Raw genomic sequence first — 16,642 nt, 5'->3', positions numbered from 1 at the left:
AAGCGGCATCATGGAGACCAAGGACCAGACAGGTCGGGGAGGAAAGTTGTGGAGGAGTTTTAAGCAGAGGAATTTATGAAACATTATGCCCGGCATTCAGTCTATCATCCAAAACATAGAGTAGGGCCCACCCCGCAAAGACACGGCTGTCCACTGAGACTGAGAAGCATTGATCAGAGAAGCAATCAGGATCCCAACAGTAACTCTGGGGAGCTGCAGAGATCCACAGCTGAGGGTGCGGTGGTATGCTGACAGGACAGCTATTATTTGTGCAACCCACAGATCTGGCCTTTATGGAGGACTGGTAAGAAGAAACTCTTGTTGAAAGAAGTCCTGTCCTGCAAGAAGGTGAGGAGACCAGAGCACATCACCCTGAAATCACCACGCATTGTGAGACACAGTGGAGGCAGCATCATGCTGTGGGGCTGATTTTCTTCAGCAGGGATGGGGAGCTGGTCAGAGCTGATGGACGACGGAGCTAAATACATGAAGAAAACCTGTTAGAGGCTGTGCACTGCAAAAGGGAACTGAAAATGAGAAATTAGTCTATTTGTTCTTCAGCAGGTAATATAATTTTTATCTGCAAAGTAATTAGTATTTTGATCCCTAAAACAAGATCATTAGATAAAATACACTTGAAATAAGATGGATGGAGATGAGTTGTTCCGATTCAAGTGCAAAAATCTTATTCCTTTGGCAGATCATTCAAACTTGCAGCTCAAATCAAGGACAAATACACTATTTCAAGAAAAGAAAATTTTAATTCTTTTAATTTATTTTTTGCAGTGTAGAAGACCATGGCAGAGGTTCACCTTCCACCAGGACAATGACCCGAAACATAGAGCCAGAGCTACAGTGTGTTAGCCTGGACCAGTCAAAGTCCTGACCAAAATCAGAGAAAGACTCCGTGGCAAGATTTGAAGATTTGATGTTCAGAGCCACTCTCTATCCGATATAACTGAGCATGAGTTCCAGCCTTAGTTGATGCAAAGTCCTACAAAGTATTGACTCAAGGTTGTTGGCCGTTGTACAACAGCAGTTATATATATTTTTATATGTAAAACATTTTGGAAGTTAAACTGCTGGTTTTCCCTCCCCAATCTTCACAACTTTGTGTCAGTCTTTCACATAAGGTGTTGCGGTTGTAACAAGTGACAAACCTTGAAATGTTTCTAAGCGGTAAAAAAACATCCAAGGAACCGTCGATGTATGATCGAGGAGTCGTACGGCAAAACCAAAGAAGGACGAGTAATGAAACATGCAGATGTTCTGTTATTTTAATGAGCTTGCGGAGATGTTTATGTCACAATGAGAAGCAGGCCACGCTGGTGAAATGGTGTTTTAAACATTGAAGGCATCTTATATCACGGAGTCACTAAGCAAGCCTTTAGTTCTTAGTTTCTCCTAAAAAACATAATCCCACCAGTTCCCAGACGTTCAGTTACAGGACATTTGCTTCTAGTCTAATTTTGACAAATGACATTGTGCACTAACATTTACCCTGGACCCCCCCATCTGCTCACCTCACTGCCCTGCCCCAGCATGTGCAGGCTCTCCAAACAGTGTCTGGTCAGGTTTCTCAAGGTTCCCTCGGCCAGCAGCAGATTACTCGTGTGGCCTCGCAGACCAGTGTGAAGCCAAGACTTTGGACCGCCAGCCACAGAACGCTCACCTCCTGAGAAAAAGGGTCGCCCGCTCTCAGACGCACCACCCCGCAGTCTGCGTCCTGCAGGACAAGAGCCTCGTCCCCGGGCAGCGCATCGACCGGCTGCCGACCTGAAGTCCTCCCGGCACAGAGAGACGGCACTCCGGACCTGCCTTGGTGAGACAATCATCGGATGTTAATGTGCTTCACAACTAGTTAGACGTTGTCAAATTCAACCTACGGCTCAATAGGCCCGACGACAATTTAATAGCAATATACGGATCGATAGATTAGAATAGATAGAAAGAAAATGGTCAGTAAAAAGTTCAACAGAAGAACAGCTTTTCCTTCCTCTTGCGTTCTAGCCTATCATGTAAGTTAACACTACAGTCATTAATCCTCCCGACCAATCACAAACGCTTGGTGACAAAGTTTGGTGACAAAAGCTCCGTCACCAAGCTCAAAAACTTCAGGTATGGATGTTTTTTTTTTTACTTTAAAACTTGGTGTTTGTATGTTCTATATCTAAAAATAGATAATCTAAATGATGGCATAAATCGCCAGGGCCAGCACTTAAAATATATGTCATGAGCTTATTCATAATTATCAATTTCGATCATTGTAATTTCTATTTTATCGATATGCTATTTTTCTATATCGTCCAGCCATATGGCTCAAATAACACGTCATAAAATGTTTCTCTCCTGATACCTTCCTTTACAAACTTTAACTAAATGCATTGGGGCCAGTGGACAGCTAACAAAAGCCGTTTTTCTTGCCATCTTGTTTATGGTGGGTGGAGCTCATTATACTCGTACACTGCCCCCTACTGGCCAGCTAGTGTGAAATTCACAACAAAGCTTATTTTATTCCTCACGAGCAGGCATTCGACCTGAAATACAGAGGATGAGGAGAATATTTTGCTTGTTCTTCCAGCAGCATGAGACTCTAAGCAAGTAAAAAGATATATAGATTACGCCCACTAGCTAAGTACATCGATTGCAAACGTTTTGAATTATTAATTTACGTGAGGAAATCAGAATCAATCATCTGGTGACTACGTTGTTCGTGGATAATACTAGTATAGAATTGACCATATATCAGAGGGTGCTTGAAGAAAATGTGACGCCACCTGTAAGAAAAAAAATTGATTATAAAGCTGTACCCCCAACTGGACCCAGAGGCATGACAATGACCGTAACAAACCAGTAAATCCACCAAGGACATGAGGAACAGAAAGTCATGTAAAGCTTGATCTCAAAGAGAAGCAGTGGGCTGACGTGAAACAGGCTGACAAGCGCGAAGGCCCACAAACGTCTCACGGCTGAAAGTGAGGAGTGAGGCAGGGTTGTTACAGGAACACCCTCACTGAACTGATTTAAAGTAGAGGGGGTAAGGTCCTACCTTGTTCTTTGGCTGGAAAAACATATTTTTTGTTGATATTTGGGCTTTTGTTAAATGTCTAAACACGTTTCTTTTGGTTGTTTAGGAGCAAATAAATCACTTTGTTTTCCTAAAGTAAACAGTGAGAATTTCTGAATAAGGAACTGAATGTTTTTAACTTGACTGTCCAGTATTATTAATTTCTTTGTCCCATATATAGCCTTAAGCCCTAACCCTAAGCTTGTATATGGTAACCCTTTTGGTTATGATAACGCCATGCCATTGTTTGCACTACAATGTCAAAAATAACACCTCAAATTCAATATTTTTGCCGGATAACGAGGATAAATGTAAAAAAAACGCAATTGTGAATCTAATTCTGCATGGCTGCATGCGTATTGTTATTGTTTCTTTGTTTGTTCCCCCGGTTTCCGGTGTTTCTGATTACATGAGGCAAACCGAAGAGAAAGCCAACTCTTCCGCTGTGCCAGACAAATGATCAAAGCAGCATTAGAAAGGCTGTTAAACGGTAGCAGGGTGCCGTGCCGTAGCGGAGCGGTAATGAGAGTCTCTTCCACCAGCCGGAGTGAGCGCTCTCCGACGTTTGCCGCGGCTGGAAAGAAATGAGACCAACGCGCAGAAGACTGACAGCCTCCACCAGAAATCCATGATTCTTGGCAGGTGTTTTTTTTTTTTTTTTTTTTTCACGTGTGCCTCGGCATGTTAGCAGGATTTCAAGAAAAACACGAGCAGGCGCAACACTGCTAAATAAATAATCAAGTGAATAAATAAATTAGGCACTTTTCCTAAATGCATGCTCAGTATGAGGGACCGCTACAAGACTCGGAGCAATCAATCGTCCGCTGCTTGTTCAGCAGGAAGGATTGCTGCAAAGTCAATGACTTGATGCAATCAGACTGAAAACTTTCTTTTAACCAATTTAAACAATAAACTGAACTTGACTGCTTTGTTTAATTGCTAGGACCGAATTGTAATGTATGGAATAGACTTTGAATCTGTCTGTGTTTGTTTTCTGTGGTAAAGTGCTTAGAGAAGATTACATCTGCTGGGAATTGGCTCAATATAAATAAAAATCACCTGAATTTAACTTGTTTTAGGTTTCAGGATATCTAAAAAAAATTATTTAGTTTTAGACAAAAAACACTCAAGTGTAAAGTAAAACTTACCGCTTGAGCCTGCGATGGAGGGAGACGCCTTAGTTTTGGTGCGATCGTGGCGCATCGGCAGAAGAGAGAATGGCTGACGGAGCGTTTTCCTGGCCGCCACAGATTTCTGGTTCTCTTGGAGGATGACCCGCCCGTTCTAGCTGCTGTCCATAATCTCTGATTTTCATTCACCTCAACTGATTAGTGCGTCCCGATGTAGAAAGAAGCAGAAAGGTGAGGAGGCAGAGGTCTGCTATGCTTTCGGAGAGCGCATCAGAAAAGGAGAAGTTAAACCAAAATTGACAACCAATTCTTTATACCGACATCTGCACTTAGAAAATTCAACTGGAAAGCAGGGCAGAACAATTTATCGCGAATATATCAGAAATGCATCATCAGTGTGCCCAATATTCATATAAAGATCATTGGCTAGTAAATTCCAAGTGCTGTGAACTTGCATTTTACATGCTGATGTAATATTTAACCAGCAGGACAGATTCACGGCAGCAGATGCTCACACCGGTCCGAAAGGATATTGGTCCAAAATGCCAAAGGTCAGAGTGATGGAATCGCAGAGGACAGGAGAAAACAAGGTATATCTCACACCCGATATTGTTGTAATATTTACTAATATCATAAGCAACCAGCTATGCTTCCTGTGTGCGATGTTGATTTTATTTTACCTTGCAGCAGCTGTTGAAGTTGTTACAAAAGAAATAGTTCTGAAAAATATCAAATGTCTTTATTATTATTTTTTACTTATTCTCAGTAACAAAAGAAATAGTGTCACAAGGTGCTATCATTAATGAAAGGCACACATTTATTTTTTTCGGTAATTTTATATTTATTTTAAGTATATATTTAACAATGTTATTTTCCATTCATCTCTCATTTGTGATAATACCCGCTCTGCCTAATCCCAGACCCGGCGGCATGGGCGGGCATTGGGGGGCTGTGCCCGCCCTGTGAGACAGCTGTGCCCGCCCTGGACTGGAAGCTGTCTTTTTTTTTTTTTTTAACCTCGGAGTGGCCATCGTCCTTTTAGTACTGTCTTTGATGTGCCAATCATACAATTTAACCAATCAAATCAACGACTGACTGCAGCATGCTAGCCAATCACAGCTGGAGTGGGGCGGGACACTGAGTTATAGCCTTCAGTGGGCGCCGGCCGCCGCCGCAGTTCGGCTGTGGTCACCGTTGGTGTTGGCAGAGCAGGATGAAAATTTGGTCTGATTACCAAACAATTACAAGAAGTGACAACGAAACAGAGAGCGAGCTGGAAGGAGCGTTATTAATTTCTGTTTGAAATGCCAGCACTGAAGTCTAAACTGGAATAAACATTCACGCTAGCAGGGTTAGCTAGGACAGCTACGAGCACAAGCTGTTCTGCTCCTTGTTTCATAGCTGCTGTAATTACAGAACCTCTTCTAGTCAGAATTGTTACTTCAGTCAGTGTTCACCCTGACACCAGCGCTCATGTTTATTAGCGTGTAGCTTATGCTGGACTTTTAACTTAAGACACAGCGCTACAGGTTACCCTATGTCACTGTTAGTTTCCAGTAACCCAACCAGCATAAAACCTGCCCAACTTAAAATAAAAAAACAAGCCCAAATCTCAAACTCTCTCATTTCAAAAGCACAGAACTATTAAACACATAAGAACATGCCATTAGCACACAACTGCGCTGAAGCAAAGAAAAAAACTGCGCATATGGGCTCCAAAACAAAATGTACAATCAGACAACCAAATAACACACAAGATCTCTTTAACAATCAGGATATATCAACCGGAAAAAAATAAGTTAGAAATAGCTTCCCAACATGAGCTGTAAATCTACCTTAATATAAACGTAATTTCTCTCAGTATAGCTCAATTAAACATTTATCTTACACGCAGTCATGAAATATTTTAAGTTGATAAGTAGAACTAAACCCCTCTTGGGCGTTTACACTGACGAAACACTTGATTAACTATTATTCTTTTCTTGTTTTATTATAACAATATTATTCATTATAACTATTATTCATTGATTATGTCAGATCGACAGATTCAACTTATTTAAAAAATAGATAATGACTATTTTGATATATTTTGTTAGTAATTCTTTCTAAAAGCCCAACAAATGTTATGAAAAGCTTCCGAAATTTTTTTATCTGCCCATAAGCTATTTTTTTTTCCAGCTCAATGTGTTCAAAAGCCTAATTGGTTGGCTGCCTAATTTGGCAACACTGACTACATTATTACTATTTGTTTGTTCGTTACAGTAGTCACAGAGCCACTGTTCAGCCTGAAGCATATATATATATATATATATATATATATATATATATATATATATAATTTTTTTTTTCTTTTTAAAGTGTGCCCCCCTAAAAAAATGGAATGCCCCCCCTGTAATTTGTTTCTGCAGCCGGGTCTGCCTAATCCTCTCAAAGTTCGGTGCTTCCCCTTTAAAATAATTGCTTGTTGCAATTTTAATTTTAATCTTTAGCAATAATCTTTAGTCCCATAATTTTTGGTGTCGCGGGGCTCAAGTTGATGACATAACCTGTAGTGTCCCAATCCTCCTGTTTTGTGTGTTACGTGGGCAGGTTTCGTGTAACCTGCCCACGCGAACCCTTAAGTGCACTTCCACCAAGTACACACTTCATAGAAGTGCGCAGGGCTTGGTGTGAATATTGAGACAGGGCCTTGCTGTCACAGCCTGACAGCCTGATGTTCAAAAATCACGAGATCCCGTCACACTCCCAGTGAATCCGGTAGCATAGCACAAATACTGCTACATTTAGGCTGTAACTAAACATCTTTTGAGGGCAATAACGGTATGCAGCGTGCACAGACGTAATGCATTAGTTGTTACAGTTATGGATTAATTTAGGAGCACCAAAAGAATGCATTTGTGAAATTGGATACTTTCAAGTAAGGACACACATATCAAGCATTGACTGGCCAACACTGATCTCTGGTTTTCTCTGAAGTGCGCTGATTCCAATTGGGCTGTTGATTTAAGGAGTAGTCTTTTTTAATTCAACAACAGATGAGTCCATTCAGCTGCTCCCTTATTCTCGGGTCACAGCGAGTCATTAGAACTTGCACCCTTCATGACACAAACGGGGTTCAAACCTACGGAGGCCCCTAGAGGACATGGGACTTTTGCATTGCCTCACTAAGGTTTTGCGTTCCCTCGCAATAACCTAGTAGACGGTTCATGCGGCATATTGAATACTGAAAGTCTTTCCGCTACAATGTAAGGTTTTAATAAGGTTTGTCCATGTGTGCTAATATCTAGTTAGTGAGATATCTGTAGTTTTATATCATTCCTTTAGGATACAAATGCACCACAAACTTACGTATGTGCAAAATGCAAAAGCAAACCGGGTTAAACATGAGCTTTTCATCTCCTTCCATCCCTTCTAAGACAAACATAAACTTTCCGTAAGAAGTAAAGAAAGAGAAAATGCATTCAAACTATTTGGACAATTTTTTTGTTATTTTCACGGGGTAATAAAGTCATCTGACAGTTTTGATTGTGTCTTTTTTTTCTGTTGGTAGTCTGGCTAAATAAAGGTCGTTTTCATGTCCTGCCCCATCTCAACCTTACACAAACAAACATGAGCAGTTAATAGATCGATTTTCAATCAGTATTTTGCCCCAAAGAGTTAAGAATGTAGACACACGTTTCCGTCGAGGCTCTTCAAAGGTATTTGCAGTTTTTAATGGACGTGTTATCGCCGTGATTGTATAGATCAGATTATACAATGCTGCACTATAACTGTAACTGTAATAACTAATGTGCAATTATATTTAATAAACTGTGCAATAATCTTGAAAGAAGGGACTTCTGCTGCTATTGCCACCTGAATATATGTCAATACATATGTATATAAGTCACCGTGAATGTACATAAGACATCCTCTGCCTTATTTCTATTTTTGTATTTTTGTTCTTATTTTTCTTATATACTTTTTTTTTTTTATCCACCGTATATACGAGGACACACTGTATTTAACTGATGCACCTTGTCCTACTTTTGGCACCTTCTTCTGATTATTGATTACTGAGCCGATATGTCAAGTGAATTTCTCCAATGTGAGATCAATAAAGCTTATCTTATCTTATCTTATCTTATGTTATCTTATCTTATCAGGGTGTATTTACTAATTTATTGCCAGATAATGCAAAATATGTTTTTACCCATGTCCCTTAAGGGAGCTCCATACTAGAACCCGAGTCCTCCGCTTAAAAAAATTAACTCACTTTCTCAGAGGGACGTTTTAATTCAACGACTAAATGTAACAACCACAAGCCATTCAGAAGGTTTCTTAGAACTGTATGAACCATTTAATCTCAATCTGATTTCTACTGAGCTCCTAATAACTGTATGTTGAAGCGTAGGACAAAAAGGCTTTAGTTTTTGATGCATTTAATAGACACAGCGAGAAAATGTTAATTGCTATACCTTTGTATCTTGTTATTGAACAGCCAGATTTGACGGACTCATGTCCACAAAACTCTGCATGTGTTACTACAAAACAAACCTAGAAGTGTTTCCCTGTTGTGCTTATTCTGTGCTTCTTTCTGTTTTCACATCAGTAACAGTGACACTCTGGTTTGGGGATTTATAACTGGAAAGCCTGACTGTTCCCAGCGCGCTCACCTGGCCACCACGGAGATCTTCTCCTTCTGCAGGAGTCTCCTCTCCTCCGGGCTGAGCCCACGGTGTTGCTCGGACAGAACCGCCTCATCTGGACCGAAGAGCCGGGAGTAAAGCACCCTGCTTTCCCCGCTGGACAGAGCAGTGACTGGGCACACAGTGTGTATTAGGAAGCACCGCACCATCTTCGTGGATAACCTCACAAAGCTGCGAGACGTCTCTCAGCTTCTACGAACAAGTCCCCATGGCATCTGCGGGGTCCTCACTTCCGCGTTGATCAGGTGACCACTCTCCGCCGGATTGTTACACTGCCACGTTTCTACCAGGTGGGGGCGCTCGAGATTGTTTTTGTTTTTTTTGTTTTTTGTTTGTTTGAAGCCATGGCTATTGCATATTAATAAAATAGCGTAAGACCTTTATTTCTGTTATGATTTTTTTAAATGAAAACACAGTATTCAAGATTAGGATAATACATCAGACCAATAAGCTACATTTTCATGCAGAATTTATATATATATATATATATATATATATATATATATATATATATATATATATATATATATATATATATATATATAAACATTTCTTATTCATTTTGATTTCACACATAAGATGTTTTAAAAGAGTTCTTATGAGAACAAGCAGGAGGGCTGCAACCAGGTTGAGTGAGATCAGTGTCTCAGCAGACAAACAGAAGCAACTGGTTATCAAACAGCTGCTCGTCACGCTTCTTCAGTCAGCAAGGCCCTGCTCACTTAAATGTATGTTTGTGTGTGTGTTAGACGTGGGGTTGGGGTTAAACTGCTGTGACACTGACAGCATAAAAAGAAAGAGCACATTCATTCTCCCTTCATGGTCACTTTACTATCTTCTTTCCCTCCAAACACGTGGATACTGAAAAGCAGAACAAGTCGTGAGGATGTGACGTTACTGAGGTTTACTTGTGTCTCGTTCAGACTGGAGCAGCACTAATCACTTATGCATTAGTTTGAGGAGCACAGCCAATTTTTGCTGTCCCCGAGCTGTAAAATGTGTTAGAGAAAAAGTCTTACTTGTTTGATTTTTATTTTAGTTTTAAAACAAGGACTGTGTGACTTTGATGTGATTTGTCCTTGATGTACATTTTAGCACAACAATTGAGCAGATTCTATGAAGAAAAAGTTGTCAGTCAAAGATTGATAACCTGTCAAAACAAGTGTTCAACCAAATTAAAAACTGTAAATATTAAGTCTGTTGTGTCTGTATGCAAAATGCATTCATCGTGGTAACACGTGGTGACAATGAAGATTCTTGATTCTTGAACTGTTACAATAAAATACACCGTGGTGTATTTTGCACCATTCATTTTGTGGATAGCATGTCCTATCCACTAAAGTCTTGCATTGACATTATAATGTGGCCATTTTGCTCTGTCTTATCACAAAATGTGCTGCAAAGCCTTGCAAAAGCACTTAAACCTGTTCAAAAGTTACATTTTATTCAGACCCTGGCTGTCAAAAGTTTCGAACCACATTCGCTGCTAACTCTAAATCTTTGGAGGGCATTTCTATAAAAACTTTGTACACGTCTTAGATACTGAATTTTGTGCAAATTGTTTTTTTTTTTGTTTTTTTTTTTTGTAGATTACCTCAAGCCCAGTCAGATTCAATGAAGAACATTCGCAAAGATTAATTTTTACCCCACCCACAGATTCTCAGTTGAATTTACACTCACCGGCCACATTATTAGGTACCCCATGCTAGTAACGGGTTGGACCCCCTTTTGCCTTCAGAACTGCCTCAATTCTTCGTGGCATAGATTCAACAAGGTGCTGGAAGCATTCCTCAGGGAGTTTGGTCCATATTGACATGATGGCATCACACAGTTGTCGCAGATTTGTCGGCTGCACATCCATGATGCAAATCTCCCGTTCCACCACATCCCAAAGATGCTCTATTGGATTGAGATCTGGTGACTGTGGAGGCCATTTGAGTACAACAAACTCATTATCATGTTCAAGAAACCAGTCTGAGATGATTCCAGCTTTATGACATGGTGCATTATCCTGCTGAAAGTAGCCATCATGGGTTGGGTACATTGTGGTCATAAAGGGATGGACATGGTCAGCAACAATACTCAGGTAGGCTGTGGCGTTGCAACGATGCTCAATTGGTACCAAGGGGCCCAAAGAGTGCCAAGAAAATATTCCCCACACCATGACACCACCACCACCAGCCTGAACCGTTGATACAAGGCAGGATGGATCCATGCTTTCATGTTGTAGACGCCAAATTCTGACCCTACCATCCGACTGTCGCAGCAGAAATCGAGACTCATCAGACCAGGCAACGTTTTTCCAATCTTCTATTGTCCAATTTCGATGAGCTTGTGCAAATTGTAGCCTCAGTTTCCTGTTCTTAGCTGAAAGGAGTGGCACCCGATGTGGTCTTCTGCTGCTGTAGCCCATCTGCCTCAAAGTTCGACGTACTGTGCGTTCAGAGATGCTCTTCTGCCTACCTTGGATGTAACGGGTGGTTATTTGAGTCACTGTTGCCCTTCTATCAGCTCGAACCAGTCTGGCCATTCTCCTCTGAACTCTGGCATCAACAAGGCATTTCCGCCCACAGAACTGCCGCTCACTGGATGTTTTTTCTTTTTCGGACCATTCTCTGTAAACCCTAGAGATGGTTGTGCGTGAAAATCCCAGTAGATTAGCAGTTTCTGAAATACTCAGACCAGCCCTTCTGGCACCAACAATCATGCCTCGTTCAAAGTCACTCAAATCACCTTTCTTCCCCATACTGATGCTCGGTTTGAACTGCAGGAGATTCTCTTGACCATGTCTACATGCCTAAATGCACTGAGTTGCCGCCATGTGATTGGCTGCTTAGAAATTAAGTGTTAACGAGCAGTTGGACAGGTGTACCTAATAAAGTGGCCGGTGAGTGTAGGTCTGAGTTTTGTGGGGGTAATTTTAACACGTGACTCTCCTTCCACCTAAACCATTCTACTACGACGCTCTCTGGCTGCACGTTTAGGCTCACTGTCCTCCTAGAGAAGGTAAACCGCAAACCCAGTCAGGTTTTGAAGGCTTTTATGCCATGACTGCCCGTTATTTATGTCTATCTTCCCATCAGCTCTGACCAGTTTCCCTCCCACTACCAAAAAACACCATCCCCATAGCATGATGCTATCTCCACCATGTTTCACTGTAGGGACAGTGTGTCCAGAGCGATGTCCAGTGTTCATTTTTGACACATTACATTTTACACAGAGGCTAAAAAGTACATTTTTGGTACCTTGTGAGCAGTGCACCTTCCTCCACCTGTTTGATGTGTACCTCACCTGGTTTAGGACACATTACAAACTAAAACAACCAATGGAGTTCTTCCAGAAATGGTTTTCTTCTTCCACTCTTCTGTAAATTGCAGATTTCTGGAGTGCACAGCTCGTAGTTTTCTTGTCAACACATTCTCTCTTACCTGAGCCAAGGATGTCTGCAGCTGCTCCAGAAGTTACTGTGGGTCTCTTGTCTGCTTCTCTCATTCAAGATCCTCTTGCCAGGAAGCTTCCCTGTCGCTGCTGACTGAAAGCGATTCCCCCAAAGCATGATGCTACCACTACCCTGTTTCAAAGTGGGGGCGTTGTTTTCAGTGCGATGTGCAGTGTTCTTTTTCTGCCACACACGCAGTGTTTTGCACGCTGGCCAGAAAGTTAAATTTTGGTCTCATCAGACAAAAACACATTCTTACGCATATTTACCTGCATGGGATGTGGCAAACAGCCAAGGGAACATCCATCCCAGCCATGGGCCACTTTTTAAAAGCCAATTCAACTAAAAGCATCTAAAAGGTGAAACTGGCAAATGGCCGGCAAAATTCTCCTTGAGCTAAATGGAAACATTCATCAATGCTATTATTAATAGTTGTCTCAAAGGCTATACCTTGGTTTCACTGAGACTATATGGACAGGAAATCAGGCTGCTTGTGGGTGAAAAGCATCTCTGTGACATATAATGGTTAACCCCGACAGGTTTCGTGCACGCGTTTTCTCCAGCAAACCGAAAGAAATGTGTGAAGGACCACTGCAGGTAATGATTAGCCGAGTCTTCTCGTGCACATGCAACGCGAAAGCGAAGCCCAGTCCCTCTGCCTGACCAGCTGTTTGATGCGCTCAGCTTCTCAATGCGGTCGACGCAGAGGCAACAAACGGCAACGCTGAGCAGCAGCTCGTGTCTGGCTCGCCACAAGAAAGCTCAGCCTCAGTTTCAGTGTTATCGACTGTGAGTCACATTTCCCTGTGATGAAACACACCAGCTGAGTAAGAACAAAAACAGGATGTGGGTGAAGGGAAGGGCAGGCAGTCAGTCAGTGCTTTGAACCAATGAGGAGGAGGCCCGCGAGTTTGAAAAGAAAGGGAGCTTTAAAACAACACAACAGGCGGCCGAACTAACTTTTTGTCCAGTGTGTGCGTTCGCAGCGGGGTGGAATGAAAACATCCTCAGCATTTGCTGATATAATCAATCGCTGAAGAGACAATGTGCAGAGGGCACCTTGTTCTTCAAAAGCTCTCGGAAGTTCATTCCTGCACGCCCACGTGCCCCACCCGCGCTTTACAACCGCACCGGACTACATGCTTGGCTTGACAGGTTTGCAGCTCGGCTTGATTTACAGCTCGGCTTGTCAGTTTACTGTCAACGCCTGCAGACAAGCTGGCCGCAGCAACTTGGTGTTTACAGACGGCAACCAGGCTGGAGATTTTTGTGCCAGGTTAAGCTTTTTATCACCTCGCTGTTGCCTGCAGGACTTTTAAAGTGCAGCTACACATGTGTGTCTGCAAACAGAGAGCTGGAGCCAGCCGGAGTGGCCCCTGTCAGGCTATAGGCTAATTTAACCCATGAAGCTACACATCAGAAGCGGATCTAAGCAAATTCAAGAATGGATGAGAAAGCTTTGACATCGAGTCACTGATGTCTATCGGTCTGGAAAGGGCGTTAAAGCTAAAGCTTTGGCTCTCCAGTGAACCACAGCAAGAGCCAAATGGAGAAAACATGGGACGGGGGGACCTTCCCATGAGGGGCCAGTTACTGCATTCTTTCTCACAGCATAACATGTTGCTTTTCAACCCCTTGTCACGGGATCACACTCCATTTGGAACATACAACTATGTCTAAGATTCAACCATCTGACCCAAACAGTCCTCTGCGGATGAAAGGACATTGGTTTGGCTTCTCTGAAACCACCATGTATCTAGTCTATCGCATGCTGGAAGACGCTGGGAATCCAGTGTCACTGTCCAGTGTGAAAGCTGTCTAACGTGGACCGAAGGGGGCAGCCATGGACGAACCGCCTGTTCCACACCATTAAACTCGACTGACAATCGCAGTGGCACACGAGGCAACTGTTTGAAGAATGTTATGCTCAGACGCGACAAAGATTGAGTTACTTGGCTCCAATGATGTAACCTGACAAAAGCCAGCTGTATGTCGCTCCGCCTAGCTCCACTCACATCCATCTGGGACACCGCCATAGGAATTGCCTTTATTGAAGGCTGGGCCTTATCAAAAATTCTTGCATATGATTGGATAAGCCACTTGTCTGTCATCTTTATTGACGTGCTATTTCAACCACTCACACCGAAGCTAACCCGTGACGATGATGAGAGCGACGCAGGAAAAAAAAAAAAATAATAATAATAATGTGTTTGCGGCTCTAGTGGCACGCGTTTTATTGACAGTGAGCTGACAGGAAGAGGGGGGAAGACAGGCGGCAAAGCGCCGCGGGTCGGAGTCGGTCCGACCCGCGTTAGGAGGACTAAAGGCCTCCTAACATGGTTCGCGCTAACCGCCCCGGAAAACAAAACTTGCCAAATGCGGTCGGGAGAAGGGCGAAAACATGGTTTCCGCCAACAAAAGCCTTCAGAGGCGTTCTCTGATGTTCTTTTAATGAAACAATATTAGGTAGATTGGACAACACGGAAGAAATAGCAGCATCAATGTTAACGCTTGCTTCCTCGATGAGCCGCCATTGCTATCAAAACAGTCTCACGTCATGGTCGCTTCTCCACTACGTCACATCTATGAAATGCCAGCCCTGCGTCCTGATTGGCCAGACCATAAAATTGGTTGGAGAAATCACTTTCTATGGGCGATGTCCCAGATGGATGTGAGTGGATCTAGGCGGCGCAACATACAGCTGACTTTTGTCAGGTTACCAATGATGAGGGTCGTTTGGAGGAATCAAGGTGAGGATTATAAACCCAAAAACCTCTTCAACTGTAAAGCACGGTGATGGTACTGTCATGGTGTGGGGCTGTCTGGTTTCAAGAGGTGATGATACGTTGCACAGGTGCTTGGAACAAGCAACCAGGATGACTAGCTCCTAACTTTTCACCTAAACGTAGCTGCCAGGTGGTTGAAACTTAGACGCTGGGTGGTAAAACAGGACAAAGCTCCAAAGCAAACACACACTATGACTTCCTGGAGTAGATAGAGAGGGCTAATAATGAGCTTTTGGAACAGCTCATATCCTAACTCTATCAAAGATGTATGAACCCCGCTTTTAAGTTGGGTCCACCCCGGTAAAACCGCCTATTGAGCCCTGCCATGTCTGACAGGAAGAGAGGTAAAAAAATAAAAAATAAAATCCAGCCTCAGGTTTTAAATGGCCATGAAATGCATGCAGTCAATGTGCAAATTGTCAGACCGAAACACAACAGCACTGTGATGTTTTTAGGCCCACAGTCATATTGATCCTCGAGTGGCCTTCTCTTTAGAGAGGCCGGAACTTCTCTGAATTTTCTAAAAGTGCTCCTTGATCACAAAATAATAATCCTCCACAGAGCTTAGTGTATTTTTGTCTATTAGAGAGCGTACAAGTCGCTCCTTTAAAGACTTCCAATGAATGCTGCAACGGCTATTCTTTGGTTTGACATTGGTTTATTTTTATGCGATGCTAATATAAAACCTTTAGCCTGAAATGTGTGACAATGTGCTTTCTTGATCAGTTCTTGTGTGATTAGTCAATAATATAAAAAAGATTCAATCGCAGGAGTCCGAGTTATGATTTTATACCCCTTGCTTTCTTAGATGGGTCACGTTTCCGGCAACACGTAGTGGCTGTTAAACTCTTGTTGATACACGTCAGGCAGCTGGGGTCTGCCTCGAAAGACAGGAATGTGAAAATGTGTGTGTGTGTGTGTGTGTGTGAGAGGAGGGAGGGGACACATGCTGAAACCAAAGAGGCCACTCCCCACGCTGGCTGCTGGAGGGAGAGTTTGAAAAAAAATAAGAGCTGCTCTGTGTGCAGGGAAACCAGTGGGCCCCGCCAAGCAGAGAAGAGGAGCAAACAAAAGAGCAGATGAGCTGCACTCAAAAGTTCAAACCCGGTAGCAGATTTCTCTGCGTACCGACGGCCTGTTCGGCAGGTTTACGGCGCCGTCCACAGAGGTGGACGGAAAAAAACTGAAATGATCCTAAGGCTTGTCTGACAGAAAAATGTGTTCATTATTTTCTGAAAGAAATACGTTTTCCTCAAAGTTACAAGCTTGTGACAGTATTTAGCTGGGATCTAGTGTGAGAAGCAACAACAAAAACAAAAAAAGGACAACTGAAGGTCAGGCTATGTAATTAACTATCCCCGTAAGTAATAAATGGCCTGGTGTATTTGTTACCTTGCTGATCAAAGGTATCCGTACACTCAACAGTATGAATAGCATTAAAATTGATTCTCCAGGGTGAAATTATCTTCAACAACCCATCGCAAGTTTGAGTTTATTGGTGACTTCCTTTAATCTACATCCATGTTTTCATT

The 16,642-nt window shown here is 42.5% G+C and overlaps 1 pseudogene; it reads right to left on the bottom strand.

The window, feature by feature from the left end:
• Positions 1–1,458: 1,458 nt before the first annotated feature.
• Positions 1,459–9,158, bottom strand: LOC118566968 (annotated as a pseudogene).
• Between the last annotated feature and the right edge of the window lie 7,484 nt (positions 9,159–16,642).

The sequence above is a fragment of the Fundulus heteroclitus genome, chromosome 19 (genome assembly GCF_011125445.2).
Source record: "Fundulus heteroclitus isolate FHET01 chromosome 19, MU-UCD_Fhet_4.1, whole genome shotgun sequence".
Classification (NCBI taxonomy): Eukaryota; Metazoa; Chordata; class Actinopteri; order Cyprinodontiformes; family Fundulidae; genus Fundulus; species Fundulus heteroclitus.
Note: the sequence above shows the minus strand (reverse complement) of the source record. Positions and strands in the feature narration are given on the sequence as shown.